The sequence below is a fragment of the Eulemur rufifrons genome, chromosome 2 (genome assembly GCF_041146395.1).
Source record: "Eulemur rufifrons isolate Redbay chromosome 2, OSU_ERuf_1, whole genome shotgun sequence".
In the NCBI taxonomy this organism is placed as follows: domain Eukaryota; kingdom Metazoa; phylum Chordata; class Mammalia; order Primates; family Lemuridae; genus Eulemur; species Eulemur rufifrons.
Genome location: NC_090984.1, coordinates 3,724,355 through 3,740,029, shown reverse-complemented (window position 1 = coordinate 3,740,029; position 15,675 = coordinate 3,724,355).

Below are 15,675 nucleotides of genomic sequence, written 5' to 3'. Positions count from 1 at the left end.
GACATCTGTCTTTCTCATTCTTGCTGTTCGAACCTGGGCAAATGACTTTCCCTCTCTGAGCCTCCATCATCTCCTCTGTACGTGGGGAGTGTTACGAGCTGAATTATGTCCCCCCAAAATGCATATGTCGATGTTGTCAGCCCAGTACCTCAGAAGAGGACTGTGTTTGGAGACACGGTCATTAAAGCAGTCATTAGGCAAAGCTGGAAGTGAAAGCAAATCTATTACGAATGAGTCTTTCACCCAAACGTGAACCACAACCTTCCAACTCAGCGCAGAGAGGAAAAAAAGAACCACAAGGGACAATGACACAGGCACCCTGTCTGGGTCCCTTGTGCTAGGAACGAGACAGACCCCAGGCCACACCAGGCACAGCCAGATCCCACCTGGCTCTGCAGCCAGGGGCGCCCTCGGCGGATTCCGGGGTCCACCGAGGGAGGGAGGGCTCACAGTCTGGGCAAATGCTCCCTAATTGCTCAGGGTCAGTGGGTCACTGAACTAATCCTCCCAAGGATGTCAGGGGGCTCTGGCATCACTGAAGGGGGCTTCTGGAACTCCGTGGAGCCCAATCAAGTGCAAATAGCGAAAAAGGCAGGAAAGTGGGCTGGGGCCAGGGCAGGGCAGGGGCAGGAGGGCTTCTCGGCGGGAGACAGGCTTTGCACAGGGACTGTGTCAGGCATGGGCACAGGCCATGGGCACAGGCCCCATCCAGGGCAGTACGGCAGGTAACCCAGGCTCGCTTCACCAGGGTCTCTCTGTTCAGCGGGCCTTTGGCTGTGGGATCCAGTGACATGACCCTTTGTGGTTAATGTGATGTTCTGCTCAGAGGGCCAAGGTCATCAAAAAGCCACATTTCAGGAAGGCACAAAAGGAGGGACAAATATTGTTTGATTGCACTTCTATGAGCGACCTGGGACAGGCAAATTCATAGTGACAGAAAGTGGAAATGAGGTTCCAGGGGTTGGGGGAGGGACCCTGGCTAGTTAGTGTTTGATGGGCCTGGAGTTTGTGTCGGGTGACGAACAATTTTGGGTACAGATAGTGGTGATAGTTCAACATGTTCTGAATGTTCTGACGTCACGGAATTGTACACTTACATATAAATGGGTCACACGATCAATATTACGTATACTTTCCCACAATGAAAAAAAGACCTTGCCTAAGTGTGAAATCAGCATTTAATCACTGCAGTCAATTGCTTCTTGAACTGTGTGGTTTGATTTATTAGTTGCGTAGCAGCATTTAAAGATTTGGGGAAAATGTGCTTTCTGGATGTAAATGCTTCATAACTGAACCTTAAAAATAAATAAATCTTACAAAGCTCCGTGTCGGGGGGAGGCGGGAGAGAGAAGGTCTGTCTAGCCCAGCGGGATTTCCAGGCTTTTCCACAGAGGGCTGAGGCGACAGCTCCCTCCCGCTCCACTCCGGGTGTAACGGAGTCCCTCCCCCTGTGCTCATCTGATGGAGGACACAAACCGGCCACCGAGGCTCTGGAGTTGAGAAGCTGGATTCCTCGGATGCTGCTGTCACCGTCCCTAGTTGTGGAGGAGGATGAGCGCCCAGGGGGGTGACACGGAGTACCGCAGGGTCACCTGAAGCACCCGGGGGAGGCTCCACGTGGCCTCCGCTCCACCATCCTCCCCGCCCCATGTTCACAGTCACTCCTCAGGGTCACGTGGAGCTGGGATTCGTGGGAACGAACCTGCCCCAGCCCCTGCCATGGCTGGTGCTCAGGTGAGTCCCAGCAGGGAGATGGCCCAGCTGGTAGCAACAGGGATGGTTCCGCCCTGTTCTGAAGCGGCCCCATCCACCCCGGCTGCTGCCCTCCAGGGACTCTCCCAGCCTGAGGATGTCATTCCCATCCCTGGTTCATCCCAGGTCCTGCACGTGGTGGGCGCAGCTCCAGGATGGTGTGTGGAATGACCCGACCACGCCAGGCAACGGTCCAGAGGTCTGAGCTGCGATGTCCAAGGAGAGAATTGGGGCTCATGCCGTGCTCTGTTCGACGCTGGTGCCGCCTCTGGTCAGGGGCTCAGGTTTGAGGCCACAGACTCAGCTGCAAGTCCTGCCTGCTACAACAGGGATCGGAGCCAGGTCCGCCCACCCATTCCTGAAAATGCTAAATATACAATGACCACATGATCCTGAGATGTCCCTCTTCATCACATTCCCAAAAGAACTGAAAACAGGTGTTCACAGCAGCACTAGTCACAATAGCCACAGGGTGGAAACAGCTCAAACGTCCATCAGCAGATGAATGAAGAAAACGTGGTTCACCCGTACAGCGGAACAGTACTCAGCCATAGACAGGAATGAAGCTCTGCCACCTGCTAGAGTGTGGATGGAACTCGGGGACACGGTGCTGAGTGAGAGAAGCAGACACAAAAGGCCACCCAGTGTGTGATTCCACTGCTATGAAATGTCCAGAACAGACAACTCCGCAGAGACAGGAAGCAGATTGGAGGCTGCCAGGGGCCGGGGGAGGCGGGTAGGGAGTGACCGCTAATGGGGACGGGGTTTCCTTTTGACAGGAGGAAAACATTCTACATTTAGGTGCTGGTGATGGTCACACAACCCTGTGGATGTGCTAAATGCCACTGAATTGCATATGTCAAAATGGTTAAATTCTGCGTTATTGAAATTTTACCACAATTAAAAAAAATACAAGCTGGAACCCATTCTACTATGTGAAATATCTCCAGAATGGAAAAATAAGCACCACGTGTACTCACCAGCAAATTGGCTTCACTGATCATCACCTAAGAGCACATTTAGGATGACATTAATTGGGTGTCAGACAGATGTGGGGAAGGGATGGTGTATACACACACAATGGGTGCGATGCGCACCGTCTGGGGGATGGACACGCTTGAAGCTCTGACTCGGGGTGGGGAGGGGCAAGGGCAATATATGTAACCTAAACTTTTGTACCCCCATAATATGCTGAAATAAAAATAAATATTCTATTTCAACTCATGCTTAGGTCCCTTCTGCTCACCACTTCCTTAAGAATCATTCCTGGCCAAGGCACAAAAAAAAAAAAAAAAAAAAGCCAATCGGCTTTACATATCTAAACACTTCCTGTAGCAACACATCCCCCCTCTGCTTCCTCTTCACAGATCTCACATCTTACTTTAAAATGAGTCATTCTACATTGTATGAATTTCACCTCAATTAAAAAAAAAACAAAAGATTTACCATTCTAAATGACTGCCGCCTCATGTGTAAAACCAGAATAATGGTTCATTCCCACCCATGGATCCCATGGCTGAAACTTCGCTGAATAGAGAGACCCTGGTGACCTGAGCCTTAGTTCCCTCCCATCCTGCCCTGGACACGGTCTGGGCCCATGGCCTGTGTCCATGCGTGACACAGTCCCTGGGCCAGGCCTGTCTCCCACCAAGAAGCCCTCCAACCCTGCCCTGGCCCCAGCCCACATTCCTGCCTTTTTGGCTAATTGGACTTGATTGGGTTTCAGAGAGTTCCAGAAAGCGCTCTCAGTGATGGCAGAGCCCCCTGACGTCCTTGGGAGGATTAGCTCAGTGACCCACTGACCCTGAGCAATTAGGAGCATTTGCCCAGACTGTGAGCCCTCCCTCCCTCGGTGGATCGCTCCTGGCTGCAGAGCCAGGTGGGATCTGGCTGTGCCTGGTGTGGCCTGGAGTCTGGCCTGTTCTAAGCACAAGGGACCTAGACAGGGTCTCTCTCCCTGTCCCCTGTGGTTCTTTTTCTTCCTCTCTGTGCTTGAGTTGGAAGGTTGCAGTTCACATTTGTGTGAAAGACCCATTTAGTTTTCTTCTTGTTTTTACTTGTGGGCAAAATAAGATTGTGCAAGAGCGCTGCTTTCCTCCCCGAGTAGCCTCCCTATGACCTTTATGGGTGCCCTTCCCTTAAGCGTGTGCAGGCGTGGTGGGCCAGACTGCAGTGAGAGTGGGATGGAAACACTTCTTTGATATCGGAAGCCTGTTTTCAGCCTGCTGTATTTTGTTTTCTTTTTCTCAAACAGGATCTCGGTGTATTGTCGGGCTAGAGTGCAGTGGTGTGATCATAGCTCACTGCAGCCTCGAATTCCTGGGCTCAAGCGATCCTCCCGCGTCTGCCTCCCAAAGTGCTGGCATTACCGGCATGAGCCGCCACGCCCAGCCTGTTTTTGTCCATAAAGTTGCATTGGTGCAGGGCCACATGCATTCATTTACATGTCATCCATGGCTGCTTTCTCAATACAGCGGCAGAGCCGAGTCATTGTGAATGTCCCATATTAAACCTCCTTCTGTTAAAAGACCTCAAGCGGTTTCTGTTTCCCACCTTGATCCCTGGCTGATACGCTTCCTGATGACACATAATGAATCGATCCATCCAATTACAACCGTGCCAAAGGGCACATGTGGTAGGCTGAATGATGTCCCCTCAAAGACATCTATGTTCTACTCTTTGGAACCTGTGAATGTTACCTTACGTGAAAAGGGACTTCGCAGATGTGATTACCTTAAGGATCTTGAGATAACGGGTCAGGAATTCTGGAGTATTGGATGCGTCCTAAGTGTAACCACAAGAGAGAAGCAGAGAGAAATTTGAGGAAGAACCAGGAGATGCGATAATACAAGTTAAGAGGGTTGCAACAGGAAAGGGTCATGAGCAAAGGACAGACACTTGGACAGGCAGGGACACAGATTTCCCTCTACAGTCTCCCGAAGGAAGCAGCCCTGTTGACACCTTGATATGAGCCCAGCGACACTCACTTTGGACTTCTGGTCCCCAGAACTATGAGAGAGAAACTTTGTGTTGTTTTAAGCCGCCAAGTTGGTGGAGAATCTTTACCGCAGCCATCGGAAACAGACACAGCTGTCCTTTGCTTTTGGCACCAGCCTGATGTCTCTGCAGATGTCTCATCTGTGTGAAATGGCACCGTGATCCACTTAGCCATCCGCGCCCCTGCTGGACACTTACGGTGTCCCCCAATGTCGCCTCATGTGACAATTAAAAGCGTTCCGTCACAGCGTGGCATGAGAGTGTTATTAACAGCATTTGTCTCTTTCCCACTTTATGACTGATTAAAAATGACTCATGGGCATTCCTGCTGAGAAGAACCGGGGGGATTATCTGGATGCCCCCACAACCCCTCTCCACTCACACAGCAAGGCGGCTGTGGCCAGTCCCAGCCAGAGCCCCCTCCTCCTCTACGCCGCATTTCCTCCAAGACCAAGGCTGGGACAGTTCCCCAAAGGACCCAGGAAGCAGCTCACTCAGCAGATGTTTGGTGATTTCAGAAAACAAAAAGGGTCAGCTTCCAGAAGAGTCCCCTAGGATGGCGCCTGCTGCCTTGCCTAGCCCAGCCAACACCATGGCGACATGGGCTCTCCACCTACATTGTCCTATTAATCACTTTTGGGGTGGGTTGGCTCAGCTTACAAACCACACCAATATTTTCCTGTCGGCATCAAACTTTCCCCCTGGGGAGCTGGAAGCCCAGAGCTGACCTCAGATGCGAGCCGTTGCGCCAGCCTCAGCTGCAGTGAGAGGCCGCGGGGAGCAGGAGGCTGTTAGGATCGTCACCCTCCACAGATCTGGCGTGAGGACCGACAGCAGGGAAGGCAGAAGAAATGTGGGGTTCCCAGGGTCCCTGGGCAGTTGCTGAGCCAAAGCACAATTGCGATCAGGAGGCCAAATTAGATGTTTATTAAAGAGTTACAGCCAGGTGCAGTGGCTCATACCTGTAATCCTGGCTCTTTGGGAGGTTGAGGCAGGTGGATGGCTCCAGCCCAGGAGTTTTAGACCAGCCTGGGCAACATCATGAGACCCCATCTCTACAAATTTTATATTTTTTAATTAGCCAGGTGTGGTGGTGTGTGCCTGTAGTCCCAACTACTTGGGAATTTGAGGCAGGAGGATCGCTTGAGTCCATGAATTCAAAGTTACAGTGAGATATGATCATGCCACTGCACTCCAGCCTGGGTGACACAGAGAGATTCATCCCTTAAGGAAAAAAAAAAAAGGAATTATGAGGACATTTGAAGCAAAGTGATTTGTGAAATAACATGGTGCCTAGAGAGATAAATAGAGTTTCTCCTTTTGAAACGCCCATGATCTAACTGCTGGAGGGCAGACCCACGAGGGAGATGTCATTGGCGACGGGAGGAGGGAAGGAACGCTCCAGTCGGCGTCTCGGTGCTCTGTGTGCATCCTGGTTTCCTGAGTGCGAACTTCCCTGCCATCCTTCCTCCACCCCATCCCCAGTGGTCCTACGCCAGGTGCTGCCTGGTCACCAGGGAAGCATCTAGGTGAGACTTGGGCCCTCATAGCTGAAGATCCTGTTTCCAACTTAGGTGATGGTCACAGGTTCTAGGCTGGAGATAGGACATGGACATATCTTTTATGGGACATAATTCAACACGCTACAGAGGCCAAGATTTCTGTCCCCTGCCACCCCAAAGGCACAAGGGAGGCCAGCCGGCTGTCTCTCATCCCACCAGGGAGGAACCAGCCACACGCCCAGTCTCCAGTGTAGAGTGTCCCAGGTGGACCCCCGGGTGGGACAGGAGTCCGTTAGCCGTGCTCAAGAGAACATCTTCACCCTCGGGGCCGGCAGACCTGGGCTCAGATCCTGGCCCTGTCACTTGGCGCTGAGTGTCTCTGGGCTGCAGCATCCTCATCCTCACTCAAGATGGCTATGAGAAAAGGAGGAAAAAAAACCTGACGTGATTCATGCCTAGTAAGCGGTCTTCACTCTTACTATGCTCAATGCTGATAGCGTTGCTGTTGTGGGTCATTTTCACATCAGAGAGTTTGGGGCGCTTTTCCGTGGTCAGCCAGGCCATGGTGGGTTTTGTCTGTCATCTGTCCTCACCCCACAAGCACCTCTGATAAGCAGTGAAGACTTCCCCAGGAATGAACCTCAAAAACGCTCCACTGATCGGTGATGTGTAAGCCGTGCCCATGGACAAGTTCCTCACGGACTGGGATGGGGGCCCTGTCGATTTTATTTTAGTTTTTAATTCTTTTTGGAGATGCAGTCTCCCTCTGTTGCCCCAGGCTGGAGTGTAGTGGCAAGATCATAGCTCACTGCAACCTCAAACTTCTGGGCTCAAGTGATCTTCCTGCCTCAACCTCCCAAGTAGCTGGGACTACAGGTGGTGTGCATCACCACATCTGGCTAATTTTTAAATTTTTTTGTGGAGATGGGGTCTTGCTAAGTTGCCCAGGCTGGCCTCGAACTCCTGGCCTCAAGTGATCCTCCTGCCTCGGCCTCCTGAGCCACTAGGTTTACAGGTGTCCTCCCAGACTCAATTTTAAAAGTCAGAGAAAAATTGAAAAGGCAGCAACAAGGAGCAGGGAGCCACTCCAGTGATATGGGAGAAAATCCAAGCGTATTCAGGCCTGGAAGTCAAGTGATGAACACATATCAAGGAAAAAGTGAGCTGTGTGTCCAACGCTTTCTGGTAAATCAAATAAAACCAGCAAGCAAATGGATCATTCATTTTTAAGAAATTGTCTATCGGTGAAATCAATGATGACATCAGATACAGGGGAAGATTAAGAGTAAGGGCAAGAGCCTGATTGCGAAGGAATGAAGAGAGATATTGGAGACACCAAGTCCGTCACCAGAAAAATAAGACAGACTCATGAGAAACCAAACTAAACCAAAAAACACTATGCTGGCCAGGCGAGGTGGCTCATGCCTGTAACCCCAGCATTCTGGAAGGCTGAGGTGGGAGGATCACTTGAGCTCAGGAGTTTGAGACCAGCCTGAGCTATAGCTAGACCACTGTCTCTACAAAAAATAAAAAAATTAGCCGGGCGTGGTACCAACCTGTAGTCCCATCTACTCGGGAGACTGAGGCAGCGGGACGGCTTAAGCCCAGAAGGTCGATATTGCAGTGAGCTATGATGTCACTGTACTGCATGTCACTGTACTGCAGCCTGGGTGACAAAGTGAGACCCTGTCTCTAAAAACAAACAAACAAACAAACAAACAACACTATGCTAAGTGAAAGAAGCCAATGACAAAAGGTCACATGTTGCATCATACCGTTTACGTGAAGTGTCCGGAAGAGGCAAATCCATAGACACAGAAAGCAGATTAGTGGCTGCCAAGGGGCTGGGGGAGGGGGGGACGGGAGTGACTGCTGATGGGAACGGGGTCTCCTTTTGGGGTGATGGAATGTTCTGGAACAGGATAGAGGCGGTGGTTGCACAACCTTATTAATGGACTAAATGCCACTCAATTGTGCATTTTAAAAAGGTTAAAATGCTAATACAATTTTTTTTCGGATATAAATGGAAACAAACAAACAAACAAAAAACTACTGGAGAGACTTAAGGATCCGCCCTGGAGTGGAAACTTCGCTGGGGTAGAATTTCCATTCCTCAGGGACGGAGCCCGCCCTGCACAATTCCCTGCTGTCTGTCTCAGCGATGAGTGGAGCACCTCGGCACTTGAGTCATACTCTAGTCAAGGCTCCTTCGTGCTCACACCAAAGTCACGCCTCCCTCGGTGTGACGCACGTGTGATGACAGCTACCACGTCTGGCAGTCCCTGGGCACCCAGTGGGTGGACATCATGTCTCCACAGTTCACATGGGGAGCCACACGTACCCCCTGTTCCTAAGACCATCCAACCGTGGGCTGTGCCCTTTCTGGGGGCTCATCTGCCAGCACCCACCGGCGAGCTCCCCCGAGGGGCGGAAGCCCAGTGAACCGCTGCGAGAAGCATCCTGCCGAATTACGTGACATCCTCACGGCGTTTTGCACCATCGTGTCCATTGCATGGGTGAGGCTGGGCTCGTGCCAGGACCCCCGTCCCTGCGACCACACAGGGTCAGCTCCACGTCTCTGGCTCAGGGTCAGTCCCGACCTTCTCTCCGGCCACCCCACTCCTGTCTGCTTGAAACAGCATCACAGAGACCAGCCCCACCTGCGGCCCTTTGGACCAGCCTTCTGGGGGGTTGACAATGGGGATCGGGGTCTCCTTTTGGGAGGGGTGAGAATGTTCTGGAACTCGATAAAGGTGATGGTTGCACAACTCTGTAAATATATTGAAAGCCACTGAATTGGACACTGCCAACATGTGAGCTTTGTGGTATGTAAATTATATCTCAATAGAGCTATATATTTAAAAAAAGGAATGAAATTGTAAAATAGTATAAAGAAAAGAGGTTGCAGGAGAGGCAGGGGGTGGGCACTCTGCCCGCCAGAGCTGAAGCCCGCTGGAGCCATGGCAAGGTGAGAAGCGGATGGCTGGGGAGGCGGGAATGGGCCAGCCAGGCTCACCAGGCAGTGGGACACTGTGTCCCGGGGTGGGACAAGCCACAGACTCGATGCAGGGACTGGGGATCTGAAGTGGCAAGGGAGCCTTGGAAGGTTTACATCAACAAATGATGAAATGTCTCCTCCTGCAAAATGTACCCTCCACGTGGGAGCCAGACCTTCCCGCCCCTGGGCTGCCTGGCCCCTGTGTCCCCAAGCTGTCCTCTGTGGTCCCAGGCTCAGGCCTGGTGTACATTGCAGGGTTCTTGTCCCCGCCAGGGTCCTGCGAGGGTAGCCTTGCTGGCAGAGGTTCTGAACTTGCCTGGGTAGAACTGATTGTCCTAAACATTGTGAGCCACTGAGGCTGGGCCAGCCTGGAGTGCTTGGTTCGCTGGCCTGGTGGGCAGTGTCGGCAGATGCTCGGCGAGGGGAGGGAAGAAGGGAAGGAAGGGGTCGCCTCATCTGGGGGCCATGTCCTGGTGCCCCTCTCCTGGGGCCTGTCTACACCTGTCCACTTGCCCTGGGGCCATGTCCCTGTCTACCTTACCCAGGGGGCGCCGGCTGGGGACAAATGTTCCAGGCTTTGTTCCAGCAGACATGGGCCAGCAGGGGGATCGAGGTGGCGAGCCCCATTCCCAGCTCCCACCCAGCATGTGCTTGGAGTTGCTGGCAGCCCGGTGGCTATTCAGTTCCTTCCTGGCCCAGGTTGTGTCCAGAACATTCCTGGCACTGAGCTGGCATCTTCCCCAGGACAGACGCAGCTGGCGGAGCCGAGGTGTGCCAGGGTGTTCACTGTGGTACTCGTATTCCCAGTCTGTTTGCCCAGACCCTGCCTGCCAGGGTGCCTATTGAATTGTCTGGCCATCAGTTTGTTCGTCTGGGTGTCGTCGGAGGCCTTGTCCCGGCTCAGAGCTCATGGCAGCCTCCAGGAAGGAATGATCGGGGCTGGGACTCAGCCTAAGGGACGGAAAGCGGTACTGGCCACCAGATCCCATGCCTGGGAGTGTCTGACTCCGAGTTGCACTGTGGGCTCCGGTGGAGGTACAAAGGGCTGCAGAGGGCACCTGCGGTCCCCTCCCAGGACAGACACACACATACCCTGCCCTGCCCCCTTCCTTCCACCTGTGCTGGCCCTGGAGGGACCCAGTCCCCAGTTGAGGTAAGCAGGTGTAGACAGCCATCAGGTGGGGTGAGCACGGACACAGCCCCCCAGGTGAAATGGGCCAGTGTAGACAGCCCTCTGAGGGGGTGGGCAGGGACATGCCCCCCAGGTGAGATAACCCCCAGATGAGGCAGACAGGTGAGGTATAGACGGACCCCAGGTGAGGTGAACAGGGACACAGCTCCCCCCAGGTGAGGGGGACAAATGTAGACAACCCCCAGGAAAGTTGGACCCGTATAGACAACCGCCAGGTGAGGTGCGCAGACACTTGACTTCCCAGGTGAATTACACAGGCCCAAGGCCAGAGGGGCGGCCGCACAGCCTCCAGGTGAGCCAGGCAGGTGCGGACAGCATGTGTCTCAAGGATTCACCTGGTGACGCAGTCACCCAGCCAAGGGAGCCCCTGAGAAAGGGCTTCACGAAGATGAAGCACCTAGAGGGGACCAGAAAGATGGAAAAGGAGCCACCAGTTTGTGGTTCCACGAAGAATGGAGGGCCTCACCCTCAACATAAGAAAACATTGATGGGGCCGTGGCTCACACCTGCTATCCCAGCACTCTGGGAGGCAGAGGCAGGAGGACCGCTTGAAGCCAGGAGTTCAAAACCAGTCTGGGCAACATAGCAAGACGCTGTCTCTTAAAAAAATACAGACAACAGTAAGATATAGTAAAATAAAACGGAAGTGATCAGTTTTGAGTACTTACATCACCTTACATTTCTCTTTTATAGCTAGATATTCCAACTCGTCCCTGTAGGTACCAGGGTATATACAAACATGTTTTCAAACACATTTATTAGTTCATATTACATGGGAATTTCCTTGCCAAACTCCTGTTTTCAATACACGTTGAGCATCCACAATGCAAAAATTCCTAAATCCAAAAGTCCTCCAAAAATCTGGAACGTTTTGAGCGACAACAGGCCTCTCAAAGGGAACCCTCACTGGAGCATTTTGGATTTTTGGATTTGAGATATTCCACCAGTGAGTACAATGCAAATATTCCAAAATCTCAAAAAAAACCCAAATCTGAAACACTTCTGGTCCCAAGCATTTCAGATAAAGTTTACTCAGCTGTATAATGTACTTAATTGCAAGGTTTGTATAATTTAATTTTTAGTAATGGCTTTGTAAACCCCCCAGCTAGCATGATTCCTGGAAAAGTATCAACCGACTCTTCCAAGTGGTGGGTCTTCTCCCGCGTGTCGAGTGCTTTGAGCCAGGGCCCGGGGGGCCGGCAGGAAACCAGGCGCACACGCCAGCAGAGACAGACAGGAAGCAGGCGTGCACGGGGTAGTAAGATCGTGTTCCGTGTTTGGGCACCGTGGAGAGAGTTAAACTGGATGACAGGCTGTGCTAATATTCCCGCTTTCTCCTAACCACTCTCTTGGTGCAGGAGGAATCTCTGGCCCTAAATAGTACAACACGGGGCCAAGCACACGAAACGCCTGACGCTGGACAGATGCGATTGACCACGGTGTATTGCTCACACACCAGGTCTGCCTGGAAAGCATCCAGCCAAGTAATGTGAAAAATTAGAGACATTGATTGAAGACGATATGAGATACAAGAAACATTGTGCGTAGGACAATGACACCTCAGTCCCCTTCAAAGTGGGCACCTTGGGACCTCACACAGTTCTCCCGGCATCTCTTCACCTGACCCGCACGCGTTCAACATCCTCAGGTGGTCTGCTCGTGGCGGGCCTTCCAGGTCGTGGATCACTTTCAACAGATTCTCGACCCTCACTGAAGTGTTCGTGCCACACTTTGATCTGTGGCGCACTCATCGCAGCGTCCCCGAAAGCCTCTGAGTCATCCGAATGGTTTCTGCGGAGGAAGGTTCAAGCTTAATGCAAAATTCCATGCAGATTCGTTGCTCCACTCGCTCAGTCATTTTGAATGTGACAGCCACACGGCGCGCATGCTCACTCCACGGCGTCTAGCGCCCCTCTGACTGGTACCGTGACGTCGCCATTGCTCAGACAGGCGCATCCCAGTCCACTCTCCTTGGCTGCCGGGTTACATCGACGTCACGCGAACTGTTCTCGTTCTATTAACAGTGGCTGGATGCTTTCCGGACAGACCTTGTATCAGTCAACCTGCAGGGGGAGGACACCACAGGCCCAGTAGGGGCACGGGGCGGGGGGTGGGGGGTTGCACCCGGAGCAGAGTGAACAAGCGGGGGCTTGGGAGGCCGGCTCTGTAGTAACAAGAGGGCGAGATGGCCCCTGGTTCCCATGGGAGGATGTGATTGGCCTGTTTGAGTAGCGTCTCAGCCGGCAGGAAAGTGAAATCTGGCAGCTGAGGGCCCTGAGATGGTGGTGGCAGGAGGGGGTCCATGGAGCTGGGGAGGCCAGCGTGGCCAGAGTCTGATGATGAGAGGACAAGAAGAGAGGCAGAAGGCTGGCCCATAGGCTGAGGAGTGGAATCGGCTTGTGTAGGAGCAAGGTTGGTTGCAGGCACTAGGCAGGGCAAACCTGAGTATAAGGGGCTCGGTGCTCCCTGGGTGGTCAGCGCTTGGCCCAAAGCCTGCGGAGAGGGCCCAGAGGCACCCAGAGGACTCCCATGCCTGGGAGCAGGGAGGGGGCCAGGGAAGCATCTCTCTAGTCTCCTGGAAGCATCCGAGTTGGCTGGTGAATGAGGTTAGCAGAGTGAAGTGAGAATTTAAGCAAAAGCAGGCAGTGGGGTGGAGACAGGGTGTCCAAGGAGCTAGGCTGAGGTCAGAGCCACCAAAGCCAGAGTTTGGACTTGGTCTCAATAAACAGAGAGCCCTGAGGATTCGGGGAACACCAGAGTTTTAGGAGAGTAGCCGGTAGCTGGGGGGAGGGGCGGAGGGTAGGGAAGGGAGGTTCCTGCTAGAGGGACCTAGGACAGCAGGACCATGGCTGAGGTGGAGACAGGTGGAAGGCAGAAAGAAAGGGGGGTGCCACCCAACCCCTGCATGCTGGAGAGTAAGGTGGATCCTGAGGCCCAGAGGGGGAGGGGAGGGGCCTGGCTGAGGGGATCTGTGTGGATGGTGAGGGTGGGGAGAGGGGACAAGTGAGGACAGTCTGGAGCCTGGAGCAGCTGTGGGTCTGGAAGGTCTGACTGACCCCCCCCAGACTCAGTTTCCCCAAATGGTCCTCCACTCCTTGGGCTTCTCACACTCCTCTGGATGCCAGGTCCAGGCCAGGGCCCGGGGCGTGAGGGGGCCTTGCAGTGTCAGGGCGAAGCCGGTGCAGAGACTCAGAGGATCCTGGGATGAGGGGGCCTCAGGAGAGGGCCCGGGGAGGGGCATTGCGGGTGGCCCCTTCAGATCTGATGGGGGGAGGGAGGGAGAGGCCAGAGAGGGAAGGCTTAGAGGTAATGCGGGGGGTGGGGGGGGTGGGGGCAGGTCCAGGAAGGGGACCGGGCGGTGACGGGAGGTGGGCGGAGCCGGTGTTCGGAGGGGCGTGTCCAGCAGTTAGCCAGGGGGCGGGTGCAGGGACGGGGCTGGATCCCGGGTGCCCCCAGCCTGGCCCAGCCTGCAGCGGGGCGCATGGCACTGGGCGCAAGGCAGGGGGGCTGGGATCACAGGGCCCCTGGCAGTGGCGGCTCGGGGACACCTGCGCTCGGAACTCGGCCCTGGCTGAGTCCGGCCGGTCCCCTTCCCGGGCGCTGTGCCCCCACGGAGCCGAAAAGTGAAGGCCGCCCTGCTCAGGCCGCTGCTCAGGCTCCTGCTCCTGCTGCTGCCTCCGCTGTCCCCGCTGTCCCCACCCAGCTCTTGCGCACTGCGCAGCCTCAGGCCCAGTGAGTGTCCCCGCGTGGAGGAGGAGGCTGGCGGTCTTCTGGGCTGGGGGTCACGGGGACTGGCTCAGAGAGTTGCTGCGACCTGTCCAGGGCCACGCAGCCTCCGCGCTGGGCTGGACGTGGGGTCTTGTTCCCGAATCGTACTGGGGAGGGGGCACCCTGAGGCTTCCGAAGTGGGCCTCTGGAGGTACAGGGGCTCCCCAAAGCTACCGTCTGCGAGGCCAGCCGCACCCCTCCCGCCTCGTCCCCTTCTTATGACCCGGGCTGTCAACTTGGGTCACGATTTCCAGTTGTCCCAGGCATGGAGGTAAGAGGGCGTGTCTTAGCAGAGACCTGGGAGGAGTGTCCTGCTGAGCCTTGCCCTTGGGTGGGCTCGGGGAGGAGAGGAAGTGTTTGTTTTGCTTACACAGTTTTCTGGAGGTTCGCTTACAGAGCTTCTGGTCGGTGGACACAGGGAGGCGGCCAATCCACTAGCTGCTGGGGACAGTTTCCCATTAGGTAGTGCAATTTCAGCGGTACTCCCATTCCTTGTCATCTATGCAGGTGGTAAACTCTTCTGTCCCTATCGTCTACTGTGCAGTCGCTTTGGCCACAATGACAATTTGAATATCAGATTCAGGGCACAAATAATTAAGGTCTTGTAATGTTAATAAATAAATGGGGCCACATAAAAACCTTTTGGGAGTTTGTGTCCATTCTTCAATGTTGTGTGTTGCTCAGTTATGAAAAGGCAAGGGAACACAAAATCCGAGTTTTAGGGATAACTTATAGGCTCAGTATTCTTTTTTTTTTTTTTTGCCTCCTCTAAGCCTGCGTGAATATCAAGGAGGGTAAAAAATTCAGTGTTCTCAGTTCAGTGCCCAACCAACCTCTGTTTCCAGAGTAAAAATTGAGCATCCTGTTACACCTTTATTTCCCTTTGGTATGCTAAGGCCCAACTCGGCAGAGAGGTCACTGTTTATTCTCTTTGCTAAGATCACATGTGCCATAGTCTGTCTGCTTTGTCTCCTTTAGGGGTAATCATCCAATCTTACCCGGGCCCCTCACATCCTCGTGACAATAGGCCTCCTTGGTTTACTGAAATAGAAAAGACCGGCTCATCAGCAATGTTTGATCGGTTGCTTCAGAAACAAATGCTGTTCTGCTTTCTTTACTATGTTTTTTTTTTTTTTTCCTTCTTTCTTCCGTCAGACCCAATCGATATAGGTGGGAGAGAAGGTAACCGGAGCCTCTTGAAAAACCGAAGTGAACCAAAGCGAGCTCACAGATTCAGATAGAAATCAGGAGGAAGAAAAATTGAGAGATAACATGGATTTTCTGTCTAGCGGGTGTTCTCACACTTCAATTTTACCAGAAGCGTTAGGTAGGATGACGATGACGATAATTGTGACAAACACTATTCTCATTGGACAGATAAGGAGGCAGGCTCAGAGTGGCGAGTAACCTGGGCCTAAATAGATCGCTAAGAAGCATCATAGTGTGTTCCTTGGTTACGCTGTTTT